The following is a 15,035-nucleotide window of genomic DNA, read 5'->3' as shown; positions in this document are numbered from 1 at the left end:
CATACAGCCTAAAGAAGTCAATAAAGTGCAAGAGCCTACACCAACAGCCTCCAAGAAAAACATGAACTGGTCTCAGGCCATGGAAGAGCTCAAAAAGGATTTGGAAAGCAAGTTAGAGAAGTAGAGGAAAAATTGGGAAGTGAAATGAGAAGGATGCGAGAAAACCATGAAAAACAAGTCAAGGAATTGCTAAAGGAGATCCAAAAAAATACTGAAAAATACGCTGAAGAAAACAACACCTTAAAAAATAGACTAACTCAAATGGCAAAAGAGCTCCAAAAAGCCAATGAGGAGAAGAATGCCTTGAAAGGCAGAATTAGCCAAATGCAAAAGGAGGTCCAAAAGACCACTGAAGAAAATACTACTTTAAAAATTAAATTGGAGCAAGTGGAAGCTAGTGATTTTATGAGAAATCAAGATATTATAAAACAGAACCAAAGGAATGGAAAAATGGAAGATAATGTGAAATATCTCCTTGGAAAAACCACTGACCTGGAAAATAGATCCAGGAGAGAGAATTTAAAAATTATTGGACTACCTGAAAGCCATGATCAAAAAAAGAGCCTAGATATCATCTTTCAAGAAATTATCAAGGAGAACTGCCCTGATATTCTAGAGCCACAGGGCAAAATAGAAATTGAAAGAATCCATTGATCGCCTCCTCAAATAGATCCCAAAAAGAAATCTCCCAGGAATATTGTTGCCAAATTCCAGAGCTCCCAGATCAAGGAGAAAATACTGCAAGCAGCCAGAAAGAAAAAATTTGAGTACTGTGGAAACCCAATCAGAATAACCCAAGATCTGGCAGCCTCTACATTAAGAGATCGAAGGACTTGGAATGTGATATTCCGGAGGTCAATGGAGCTAGGATTAAAACCTAGAATCACCTACCCAGCAAAACTGAGTATCATGCTCCAAGGCAAAATATGAATTTTCAATAAAATAGAGGACTTTCAAGCTTTCTCAGTGAAAAGACCAGAACTGAATAGAAAATTTGACTTTCAAACACAAGAATCAAGAGAAGCATGAAAACTAATCAAGAAAAAGAACAAGAAAAAGAAATTGCAAGGGACTTACTAAAGGTGAACTGTTTTGTTTACATTCCTACATGGAAAGATGATGTGTATGATTCATGAGACCTCAGTATTAGGGTAGCTGAAGGGAATATGCATATATATATGTTTATGTATATATATGGGTGAATGTGTAAGTATGTATATATCTATGTTTGTATGTGTATGTGTGTATATATATATATATATATATATATATATATAGAGAGAGAGAGAGAGAGAGAGAGAGAGAGAGAGAGGACACAGGGTGAGTTGAAGATGAAGGGAAGATATCTAAAAGAAATAAAATCCAATTAAGGGATGAGAGAGGAACATACTGAGAGAGGGAGATAAGGAGAGATAGAATGGGCTGGATTATCTCCCATAAAGGTGGCAAGAGGAAGCAGTTCTGTGGGAGGAGGGGAGAGGGCGGATGAGGGGGGAATGAGTGAACATTGCTCTCATCAGATTTGGCCTAAGGAGGGAATACCATACATACCCAATTGGGAATCTTACCCCACAGGAAAGAAGAGGGAAGAAGATAAAAAAAAATGGGGGGATGATGGAGGGGAGGGCAGATGGGGGTGGAGGTAGTCAAAAACAAACACTTTCAAAAGGGGACAGGGTCAAGGGAGAAAATTTAATAAAAGGGGATGGGTTGGGAAGGAGCAAAATATAGTTAGTCTTTCACAACCTGAGTATTGTGGAAGGGTTATACATGATGATACACATGTGGCGTATGTGAATTGCTTGACTTCTCAGGGAGGGTGGGTGGGAAGGGAAGAGGGGAGAGAATTTGGAACTCAAAGTTTTAAAAACAGATGTTCAAAAACAAACAAAAATGTTTTTGCATGCAACAAGAAAATAAGATACACAGGCAATGGGGCGTAAAAATTTATCTTGCCCTACAAGAAAGGAAGGGAAAAGGGGATGGGAGGGGAGTGGGGTGACAGAGGGGAGCGCTGACTGGGGAACAGGGCAACCAGAATATACGCCATCTTGGAGTGGGTGGGGAGGGTAGAAATGGGGAGAAAATTTGTAATCCAAACTCTTGTGAAAATCAATGCTGAAAACTAAATATGTTAAATAAATTAAAAAAAAAAGAATGTAATGTAAGGCCTCTATAGTGTAAAAACTATAGTCCATTGTTGCCTTCATTTGAATGGGGAGAGGGCATGGTTAACTTTAAGGGCGGCTAGGTGGCAGAGTAGATAGAGGGGTGTCAGCAGCCAGGAAGACTCATCTTCCTGAGTTCAAATATGGCCTTAGACATTTATTAACTGTGTGACCTTTGGCATTTCACTAAGCCCTGTTTGCCTCAGTATCCTCATGTGTAGAATGAGCTGGAGAAAGAAATGGCTAAATCACTCCATTATCTTTGCCAAGAAAACCCCAAATGGGTTTATGAGGAATCAAACATGACTGAAATGACAAAACAACAACCAACGGCTAACTTTCCACTGACATTGAAAAAAAATATTGCCTTATTTGCATCAGTAGCTAAAACTTCATTCTTATGCTTCCTTGACCTTGCTCTGTACTGACCTCACTTCCTCTAGACTAGGTTTTCCTGACAGCCCCCTGGATTTCCTCATTTTTGGATTCCTGGCTTTTGCATTTGGGACTTCCTAGTCCCTGCTCGTATTGCTTTAAGGACAAGGCAGCTTTTGGTTGACAGAAAAGCTATAGATTGAGAGGGGATGTGAAAGTACAGAAGAATAAATTCTAGACTTCTTTCTTCTTGTATTGTCGCTGATCAAATTCCAGAAGAAAGTTCTGGATAACAGTTTAAGTGTGTAGAATTTGTTCTGCTGTTCTAGAGATGTGTATTAACTCTGCAGACTGTTACTTAGTATGTCTCTTGTCATCTCAGAGGTAACTAAGGGTGGGGAATGAGATAAGAGGAATTTGTAGAATGACCCTGCTTAGCCTCAAATGGGGGCAATGTTCTTTAATGTCACATTGTGATCATAGCACTAGTGAATTCTGCCCTTTATTTATGCCTCGTAAATTTTGCTGCTGGCATTTCTCCATCAGCTATTGATTCTTTCACACTCATTGTTCACAAAAAAGCTTTGTAAGAAATTTTTTATATGTCATAAAGAGATTGCTTCCCCTCATTCTGCCAAAATAGCATCATTTTTAATTGTTCCATTGCCTTTTTTGGAAAGCACTGTCACTTCCTAATATTTCTTTTCCTTAACTAGACCACCCCTCACCCCCCACTTTTAAACAAAGAAATTCAATTAAGTAAAACAAAGAGAAACAATGACCCTATCTGACAGAATGTGCTGTGTTGGCATCCATAGTTTGTTCTCTCTTTACTTAGAAGAAGTATGTTATATCATCAGTCTTCTGATTGGCATCAAGATGGGTGGTTGATCTAAATTCATTGCTGTTTCCCTTTAAATTCTTGTGGTCATTGTGTATCTTGTTCTTTTGACTGTGTTCGTTTTGTTCTATATCAGTTTATCTTCCCAAGTTTCTCAGAATTCTTCTTATTCATTGTGTTTTGAAAATATGGTTTCATTGCTGTCGCAGAGGTGTCAAGCTGCAGTCAATAAGCAGCTTCAATGGGGCAGAACCAGATTAAAATATAATTAGGATAAGTTTAACAAAAGGAATCAGTAAATGTAGATGATGTTAATTTGTGGTTTTCTAAGTTAATATGAGGCAGCTAGATGGCACCGTGGATAGAGTACTGGGCTTGAAATCAGTAAGACTCATTTTCTTCAGTTCAAATCCAGCTTCAGACACTTACTAGCTGTGTGACGCCGGGCAAGCCACTTAACCCTGTTTGTCTCAGTTCCTCATCTGTAAAATGAGGAGGACAAGGAAATGGCAAACCACCCCAGAATCTTTGCCAAGAAAAATGGGGCCACGAAAAGTCAGATTCAACTGAAATGGCTCAACACCAGAAGTCAGTAAGTGGCCTCCAGTGCTCCATTTCTATTTGAGTATGATATCTCTTAGGTAGGGAACTAATTAGTAAGTAAACTCCCTCTATTTTGGTAACTGCTCTTACAGCATATAATTCCAGAGAGTGATCTAGGGCACTTAGAGGTTGTGAATTACCCAGGGCCATACAGCCCACATAGCCAAGATCTCTCAGAGGTAGGATTTGAATCCAGTACTTCTTGGTTATCATATTTATGGTAGATGCAATATTCTAATATTCTAAGACCCATTTGGCTTAGAGATTTTTCCTTAAAAAGGATCAAAACTGTTGTTGAGATTTAATTGACCTAGGAGAATAAGACTCAGGGTTTTGATGTGAGTTCCCAGTAGACTGAGTACAAAAAACTAAGGAGAGCTTGCTGGGCCCTGATCCTTGACCAATGGACCATCATAGACAACTTCAGAGGCAAGGGAAGCTCAGCTGAGTCAACAGTGTCCTTGATTAATGTCTTTGTTGAAGGTCCTCCCTTTGCTTTGGATGAAAAAATTCTTTTTGTTAATTGCTAAGTGTTTCACAAATATCTCATTTCATTCAAGTTTTGGACATGACTATCAAGGGACTTACCTGAGTCATAGTTGGCTTACAATAGTACAGTTATAATTTTAAAATAAGGAAGAGAGTAAGATTTATTCAGGAAAGATATGAGACAAAAAACAAAGGACAACATTTCACAGATCTTCTCCAACCTTTTTTTCCTAATTGAAAAATTGCTGTAATTAATATAGTGCATGTGCCAGTAACAGTTTTAAGATTCATTTTGGGGGATAAAATACCCAAATAATTATTTTGGGAAGGATAAGATCAATTTACTCACAAGACCTTCTTCTACTTAATAAATAGCTTCTTTTCCAATAGAATGTGGCTGACACTCACTCACACATACAAACATACACACAAATACACACAGACACACCCACAAGGTCCTGAGGCTTTTATTTTCAGAGTAGTGATACTGCCTCAGGCAACTTGATTACAACCATTAATTCTTCAAAATATATATGGAAGGCTGGCATCAAAATCCCAGAGGATTCCCACATTGTCTAACAAGTTTTGTCAACTTGAAAAAAATTGCATTCTGTGAGGAAAAAATCACTCAATAGAAGGTTTATTGTACCCCAAAGTCTACAATACTCATTGCAAATAAGTGACAATAATTTAAACTTCTCTTTCAAAATCCATTTTGCAGTAGCTTTGGGTTTCTGTTCTCAGAAAGGATTTTTATAGTTTGCAGGTTATTAGCATGAGTCTGGAAACACTAAATTCCCACAACTTTAGCAGTTTTCTGGCTTTCAGCTGTATTAAGGAGAACAAAGCTTTTTTTTTTTTTTATAAAAAGCCATTTTCTGTTGTGAAAACTACACCTTTAATATAGTAAATGTATTGTGAACAAATTAATACTACTTTGTCAAGAAAAAAGAAAAACAACCACGGGCAGGTTATTATTATGATGGTTCGTTGGCAGCCAGCAACCTATAATTCATCCACAATCCTGTTTAAATACAACTACGCAAAGATGAAATTGCGTTATTAAAATAGAAGGGAGGAGAAATTCAATAATTCAACAAATATTTACTGAGTACCCAACACATAAATGGTACAATGTTAGGAACGAAGGGAACTGTGAAGAAATCCAGACTCTAGGGACGTCCAGGAGACCAGGCGCGGTTTTTGCCATCAAGAAGCTCCTTATAATTTAGTTGTGGGTAATATCAATTCATGAAAAGTTAAGTTAAATTTCATTTAAACAAACAATTGTTGAATCTCCTCTGTGCAAGCCTTGGTCATGGTGGTAGTTAGCAATTCAGTGCCTCAGTCTGGGATATCCTAAGGCAGTGGACAGCAGTTACTACACAAGCAGTACAGACAGGAATCCTTTCCAGTTGAAAGTTCTTTCCGTTAAATTATACTTTTCCAGGAAGGATAATGCCCGGTGGGATGGAATGGTCAGATACTTTTTCTTGAAGGAGCTGGAATTTCAAGGAACTTAGGGAAGATTTGGAAGGGGGTTGAGAAGACATGGGAGAGTGTTTTAGTCTGATTCTATCAATTAGTGACTGATATGTTAAATCACAACGAATATTTGAATACCTACTGTATGCAGGGTATGATGCCTCTGTGGGGAGAAGAGAGAAAACCACTTAAAAAAGGAGCTGCTATAAATATTTTTGTACCCATGGGTGCCTTTCCCCCTTGTGTGATCTCTTTAGGATACAGACCTAGAAGTGGTATTGCTTGGTCAAAGGGTATGCACATATTTATAGCCCTTTGGCCATAGTTCCAAATTGCTCTCCAGAATGGCTGGATCTATTCAAAGGCCTCATCTCTAAAATAAACAGGGAATTGAGTGAAATTTATAGGAATACAAGTCATTCCCCAATTGAGAAATGGTCAAAGGATATGAATAGGCAGTTTTCAGAGGAAGAAATTAAAGATATCTATAGTCAAAAGGAAAAATGCTCTAAATCTCTATTGATCAGAGAAATGCAAATCAAAACAACTCTTAGGTACCACATCTCTCCTGTCAGATTGGCCAACATGACAAAACAGGAAGATCATAAATGCTGGAGAGGATGTGGGAAAGTTGGAACACTGTTACATTGTTGGTGGAGTTGTGAGCTGGAGAGCAATTTGGAACTATGCCCAAAGAGCTATAAAAAAGTGTATACCCTTTTACCCAGTAATACCTCTTCTAGGGCTATATCCCAAAGAGATCACACAAATGGGAAAGGGACCCATATATACTGAAATATTTATAGCAGCTCTTTTTGTAGTAGAAAAGAATTGGAGATCAAGGGGATGCCCATCAACTGGGAAATGGCTGAACAAATTGTGGTATATGAATGTAATGGAATACTATTGTGCTATAAGAAATGAAGAGCAGATGGACTTCATAATAACCTGGAAAGACCCGATGCTGAGTGAGGAGAGCAAAACCAGGAGAATGTTATACACAGTTACAGACATACAGTATCTGTGATGACTAACTTTGATAGACTTGGCTCTTCTCAGTAATACAAGGTTCAAAGACAGCTCCAAAAGCCTCATGATGGAAAAAGCTATCCACATCCAGTGAAAAAAAAACTACAGAGTCAGAATGCAGATTGAGGCAAACTATTTGCTCTCTTTTTTTTCTTCTTTGTTGGTTTTATACCTTCTTTCTCATGATTCATTCCATTGGTTATAATTCTTCTTTAAAACCTGAATATTGTGTAATTAAGTTTAATGCAAAAGCATATGTAGAACCTATGTTGGATTACATGCTGTCTTGGGGGGGGGGAACCCAAAAACTTGTGGAACTGAATATTGTAAACTAAAAATAAAAAAGAAATTAAAAAAAAGAAAACATCATTTTGAGTATTTAAATATTTTGAATGATGAAGCACTAGGAACCTGAATTCAAGTCTCCTGTTACCAAAGCCAATTCCTGTTTCTCCCTCGACCGTCCTCCCCCATCCCCCATTTTCCTTATTAATTTGTTTGGTAAATATTCTCTTCATTGTGCAATGTGAATTTCAGTCCAACTCTTGCTGAATTAATCACAAAATTCCTATTTTGTGCATTACGAATGAATGAGGTTTACATACATTTTCAATAGATTACACACCTGAAGCTCTCACCAACAGGGCTACTTTTCTGCCTTTCTTGACATCAGTAGCTTCCCAAGTGCTTCCGCTCAGAATGCAGTCTGTCACTCAGGATAAATGAAAAGAAACGGGTAGTGGAGCTTTCTACCACCTACTAAATCCTAGCTGAAATATTTTAGAACCATCATAGTTTGCTACGCCATTAAACATAGGAAAGTCTTGTTACCTAAGCAGCTAGGAAGCTTAGGGAGTCAGAGGGATGGGGACTGTGGGAAGAGTGGGCCTTATGAGTACATAACATCTTAGAGTTAGGAGGAAACTGTGGTTCCGTCATTTTTCAGTTGTGTCTGACTCTTTATGAACTTATTTGGAGTTTCCTTGGCAAAGATACTGGAGTAGTTTGCTATTTCTTTCTCTATCTTGTTTTACAGATGAAGAAACTGAGGCAAACAGGGCTAAGTGACAAACCGGGGTTGCACAGCTAATAAGGGGCTGAGGCTAGATTAACCTTCTTCACTTCAAGCCCTTTGCTCTATCCACTGTGCCACCTATCTGCTCTACAAAGGAATTTAGAAGTCATGGAAGCCCAACCTTTGCCCCAGGGCAGGAAGAGGTAGTCATCTAATTCCAATTTCACTCTTCCGGTAATGGGAAACTCATTAGGCCCATAATGCAATGCATTTTTGGATAGCTGTAACTACTGGAAAGTTCTTAATGATGAGTCTAAACTTAACTCCCTGTAACTCCACTATTTTGATCCCAATGCTACTCTCTGGATCAAAGCAGAATAAGTTGAATTGCTCTTCGACATGACAAGCTTTCAAATATTTGAAGACAGTGAAGTCTTTCGTTATGATTATTAATTAAAGCTAACATTTATATAGCATGACTATGTGCCAGGCGCTAGAGTAAATGTTTTCCAATCATTACCTCATTTGATCCTCATAGCTATGTTCGTCCCTCGTTCTCGAAGAAGACTGTGACATCAGGGAAATGATGACATTGCAGTTGGCTTTGCTTTGAGTGAGGGAGGGCTGTGCAAGGTCACCAGCCTCACCTTCTCCTTCAAAGCCGTCTGGCTCCAGTGACCAGATCTTCATCAGGATGACTGGAGATGGCCCAGGATGCAGCGGGCGACCCTGGCCTTTTTACAACAACTCTGGGCAGTAGGTGCTATTATGACCCCAATTTTACAGATGAGGAAACTGAAACAAACAGCAGTTAAGTGACTTGCCCAGGATCACACAGCTAGTAAGTGTCTGAGGCTGAATTGGAACTCAGCTCTTTTTACACTAAAGACTCTCCAAAACCTTTCATTGGGAGCCATCCATGAAGCACGACTTAAAAGGAACATAGGGGAGGGTTCATTGGTTCCCACATAGTAATCTAGACATTTATCGTGTTTGCCATTTGTTAGGACTTCAATCCTTTGTGTCTCAAAAGGTTTTGGACTTATTTTAAAAAAATAAATAGGGGGCGGAGCCAAGATGGCAGAGTAAAAGCAGGGACTTGCTTGAGCTCTCCCCCAAGTCCTTCCAAATACCTGCAAAAAAATGGCTTTAAACAAATTTAGGAGCAGCTGAACCTACAAAATGACAGAGGGAAACAAATTTCCAGCGTAATACAATCTGGAAGGTTGACAGGAAAGGTCTGTTGTACCAGGCTGAAAGAGGAGTATAGTCCAGCACAAAACGTATCAGCACAGACCAGCCCCAGCAAACCCAGAGCAGCCCTCAGGAGACTGAATATTGGCAGCTGGGCCAGTTTCCAGACTTCTCAACCCACAAACACCAGAGACAACTTAGTAGGTCAGTAGGAAAGGTCGGTCTACCTGGGCAAGAGAGGAGCACAGTCACAGCTGCTTCTGGAGCTTGTTGTCCACAGACAGTGGGGGGATAAAGTTGGAGGTTTGAGGGGGATTATAGCGATCCCTATGCTTGCACTGAGGCAGGATTCCCTGAAGCTTGGGACAGTACAACCTCCACACTGGAAGCAGAGTCCTACCTTAACAAAGAATTAAAAAGTCAAGTAATTGGCTGGGAAAATGAACAGGCAGAATAAAAGGACTCAGACTATACAATCTAATTTTGGTGAGAAAGAAGATCAAAACATATACCCAGAAGAAGACAATGAATTCAGAGATCCTACATCCAAAGCTTCCAAGAAAAATATGAATTGGTCTCAGGCCATGGAAGAGCTCAAAAAGGATTTGGAAAAGCAAGTAAGAGAAGAAGAGGAAAAATTGGGAAGAGAAATGAGAGTGATGCAAGAAAATCACAAAAAGCAAATCAACAATTTGCTAAAGGAGACCCAAAAAATACTGAATAAAATGACACCTTAAGAAAATAGACTAACCCAAATGACAAAAGAGGTGCAAAAAGCCAATAAGGAGAAGAATGCCTTAAAAAGTAGAATTGTCCAGATGGAAAAGGAGGTCTAAAAGCTCACTGAAGAAAATGATTCCTTAAAAATTAGAATGGATTAAAATTAGAATGACTAAAACAGAACCAAAGGAATGCAAAAATAAAAGACAATATGAAATATCTCATTGGAAAAAACACTGACCTGGAAAATAGATGTGGGAGAGATAATTTAAAAATTATTGGACTACCTGAAAACCATGATCAAAAAAAGAGCCTAGACATCATCTTTCAAGAAATTATTAAGGAAGACTGCCCTGATATTCTGGAAACAGAAGGGAAAAGAGAAATTGAGGGAGTCCACTGATCACCTCCTGAAAGAGATCCTTAAAGGAAAACTCCTAGAAATATTGTAGCCAAATTCCAGAGTTCCCAGGTCAAGGAGAAAAATAGTGCAAGAAACCAGAAAGAAACAAATCAAGTATTGTGGAAATACAATCAGGATCATACAAGATTTAGTACCTTCTCTATTAAGGGATCAGAGGACTTGGAATATGATATTCCAGCAGTCAGAGGAGTCAGGAATCACCTACCCAGCATAATTGAATATGCTTCTTCAGTGGAAAAAATGGATATTCAATGAAATGGAGGACTTTCAAGCATTCTTGATGAAAAGACCAGAGCTGAATAGAAAATTTGACTTTCAAATACAAGATTGAAGAGAAGCATGAAAAGGTAAACAGGAAAGAGAAATCATAAGGGACTTACTAAAGTTGAACTGTTTACATTCCTACATGGAAAGATGATAATTGTAACTCATGAGACCTTTCTCAGTATTAGGGTAGTTAGAGGGAATACATACATACATACATACATACGTATATATATATATATTTATATATGTATATATATATATGTATATATATATATATATATGTATATATATGTATATATCCAGAGAGAGTGAGAGAGAGGGAGAGAGAGAGAGAGAGAGAGAGAGAGAGAGAGAGAGAGAGAACAGGGTGAGTTGAATATGAAGGGATGATATCTAAAAAATAAAATTAAGAGGTGAGAGGGAGGAATGTACTAGGAGATGGAGAAGGGGAGAGGCAGAATGGGGCAAATTATCTCACATAATAGAGGCAAGAAAAAGCTTTTACAATGGAGGGGAAGAGGGGGGAAGTGAGAGGGAATGAGTGAACATTACTCTCATCAGATTTGGCTAATGAGGGAATAACATACACACGCAATTGGGTATAGAAACCTATCCCATCCCACAGGAAAGTAGAGGCGAAGGGAATAAGGGAGTGGGGGATAATATAAGGGAGGTCAGAGTATGGGAAGGGGTAATCAGAAGCAAACACTTTGGAGTAGGGACAAAGTCAAAAGAAAGAATAGAATAAATGGGGTGGCAAGTGGGACAGGATGGAGGGAAATATAGTTAGTCTTTCAGAACATGACTGTTATGGAAGTGTTTTGCATGACTACACATGTATAACCTACATTGAATTGCTTGCCTTCTCAGTGACGGTGGGTGTGGAGGGAATTTGGAACTCAAAGCTTTAAAAATAAATGTTAAAAATTGTTTTTGCAGGTAACTGGGAAATAAGATAGACAGGCAATGGGGTATAGAAATCTGTCTTGCCATATGGGAAAATAGAATGGGAGGGGATAAGAGAAGGAGTGTGGTGATAGAAGGGAGGGTGTAATAACAATTTAGATTTGAAGATCTTTCCCACCCATTAATAGGCTGTGTGACCTGCTTACATCACAGGAAGCCTAGGTCACGTGTGGTGGGAGGAGCTTCCTGACAGGAAAAGAGGATTGTATCACAGGAAATGCTCCGAGAGAGCAGTTAGTGCTGAGGGAGAGACGTGGTTGCTGTGATTGTGTTTGTGGGAAGGGGAGGATGGCTTTGGGATGGCAAGGCTCCATGCTGTGGTGTTGTATATTGATTTCTTTGTGGCTGTGATGGATTGGGTGTATTGGTCATGGGATCTGGTCCTCTGGTGTCTAAATAAGTGTTTTACTTCTTCCTTCTAGGTGGAGAGTCTCTTCTATTTTGCAATAGGGAACCACATAGGTATTTTGACAATTATCGCCTACACTGTGATTATTGACTTGCTAATGTAGAGAGCAGAGTGGGAGAAGGGGTAATTAGAATGCTCGCCATCTTGGGGTGGGGCAAGAGATGGAGAGAAAATCTGGAATTTAAAATCTTGTGGAAGTGAATGTTGAAAACCAAAAATAAATTAAAAAAAGAAAGAAAATAATTAAATTAAAAAAAAGATGTAGCATAGTGTAGAGGATAGTGCACTGGGTTCTGACGTTGAATAACTGCATGATAACTAGTTATTAAAACTTTTTAAATGTCAACTTTTTCATCTGTATATTGGGATAATAATGTTGGAACTATACCTCCCTGTTCTATTGTGAGGTCAGTGATTTGTAAACCGTGCAGTACTGTAAAGATGTGGGCTGTTTCTAAGAGGTGAGTTTCTTAATTAAGTAAAAAATCCCTGAGAAGAGTTGCACCTTCAACCCTTGCCAAATGGGACTGTTTCATTCACCGTTTGTGTGTCTCCAATATCTAACAGGGTGCCTGGAATGCAGTAGGTGCTTCTTACGTGCTTGGTTTTTAGTTAATGTCTTATTGTAGAAGAGCAGAAATAAAACAAAGGATAGGTACTTTGGGATAGCGTTAAAGGAATACAGGAATAAAGAAGGTGGCTAATTTTGGAGAATTTTAAAAAAAAGCATGATGAGTTTTAGGTCATAGGACCCAGGTTCGTGTCTTGCCTCTGACACTTAATAACCTAATCACAGCTACCATTTATAAAGAGTTTTCTGATTTGACAAATACTTCACTTATTAAAGCCTCATTTAGTCCTCACAGTCAGTCATCCCTTTCTTTATAATCTGAGGGCTTGGGATAGTGCCTAAGACATAGTAAGTACTTAATCATTATTTGTCGACTGACTAACTTTATAGTGAAGTAGGTGCTATTATACTTCCCATTTTAGAGATCAGGAAACTGAGGCCCTGAGATGTTAAATGATTTGCCTAGAATATGCTTAGATATGGTTAGCATCTGACTAGGATTTGAATTCAAGTCTTTCTGACTCCAAGTCTAACACTGTATCCACTATACTATACTGGGCAAGTTTCTTAGCCTCCCTTAGCCTCTCAGTTTCCTTAGTCGTAAAATGAAGTTAGGGTGGACTATTCTATCTATCTATCTATCCATATATCTATCTATCTATCTATCTATCTATCTATCTATCTATCTATCTATCTATCCATCCATCCATCCATCCATCTATCTATCTATCTATCTATCTATCTATCTATCTATCATCTCTATCCATCTATTCATCTATCCATCCATCCATCTATCTATCTATCCATCTATCTATCTAGCTATCATCTATCTATCTATCTATCATCTATCTATCCATCTATCTATCTATCTATCATCTATCTATCCATCTATCATCTATCTATCCATCTATCTATCATCTATCTATCTATCATCTATCTATCTATCCATCTATCTATCATCTATCTATCTATCTATCCATCTATCATCTCTATCTATCCATCTGTTCATCTATCCATCCATCTATCTATCTATCCATCCATCTATCATCTATCTATCTATCTATCCATCCATCTATCTATCATCTATCTATTTATCTATCTACAATGCATAATATATACACATGTCCGTATATGTATGTGTATATATGTCTGTATGTATATGTATACACATGTAAATGTATATTGTGTATATGTATATGTATGTACCATATGTGTATATATGTATATGTATAGATGTGTGCGTATGTGTGTGCACGCTCCCCTGAAGCCTCTTCCAGCACTAGGTCTGTGATCTTGTTATCCTAAGACTCAGGACCTCATCTCATGGAACTTTAAATCTAGTGATAACAATATTTATAAATGTTTTAGTGCTAACGACCCCTTCTGGATAGAGCACTTTAATGTCTATGGCTTTTTTTTAAGCAAGGAAGTGTAGCCTGGTAGTTAGGTCACCGGACTTGGAGTCAAGAAGAACCGCATTCAAATCTCACCCCAGGCACTTTGTGGCTCTGTGACCCTGGGCAGGTCAATTGTTTCTCTGTGCCTCATTAGAGTCATCTGTAAAACGAGGTGGTTGGATTCGGTGACCTCTGAGGCTTCTTCCTTCTCTAAATTCATGATTTTATCCACTTGTGGCAACTAGCTGAGAAGGTAGGGAGCTTTAAATGCACATTCTGACTATGGCTGATGTTGACTGTGTGACTACAGGAGAGTCATTTACACACTTGTGGAGTAATAGAGATAGTTTTTCCATACCAGAGGAGAGCTCCCATGAGAATTAAGTCATAGCTCTGAACATAACAACAACACAACGGCAACAACACAACAGTAACAACACAGTAGCAGCAGCACTAATTTTCAGAAATTCTCTAAAAGACTCGTATCTATCAGGAGTCACTTTCACAGATCTAGAATCTGTCTGGCCACTGAGTGTCTGCAAAGGGAGAGCAGCCGAGCTGTTGAATCCCTCCAAGCTTTAGCCTGGACAGAGGCCTATTTGGGGCCGTGGGCATCGCTGCCCTTTGTAGAGAGAAACTTGATGCTGAGTCAGTGAACTGGGCAGCTGGAAGTGTAAGTAAAATGGATTTTTGTTAGAATTTTTTGGAGTTTGGTTTTCCAGGATCCATGGCCATAATAATCTCCTGTCCCCAGGTGTTAGATAGGAGTTCTATGGTTCAAAGCATCTCTACCACAACCCATGTAGGTTGTAAGGGCCGGGTGTTGCCTGTTTAGATTGTAAAGGCCAGGACCCTGGAGGGGTGGAGTGTAAGTATAAAGCGGGTGGGCTCCGGTCAGTGAGTGGGGAACCTTTAGGGTTGAAATGCACAAGCTGGGATGCTGTGTGTGCCTTGACCGGCCCCCGTCAAGGCTTGAGGGGCATCTGTGTTTGCCAGAACTGGCCCCTACTGAGGCTTGGGGTGATTTAGGAGAGTGCACAAGTTATGCCTGTCTGATTGGCCCCATCAAGGCATGGGGGGAG

The sequence above is a fragment of the Trichosurus vulpecula genome, chromosome 2 (assembly GCF_011100635.1).
Source record: "Trichosurus vulpecula isolate mTriVul1 chromosome 2, mTriVul1.pri, whole genome shotgun sequence".
Classification (NCBI taxonomy): domain Eukaryota; kingdom Metazoa; phylum Chordata; class Mammalia; order Diprotodontia; family Phalangeridae; genus Trichosurus; species Trichosurus vulpecula.
Note: the sequence above shows the minus strand (reverse complement) of the source record.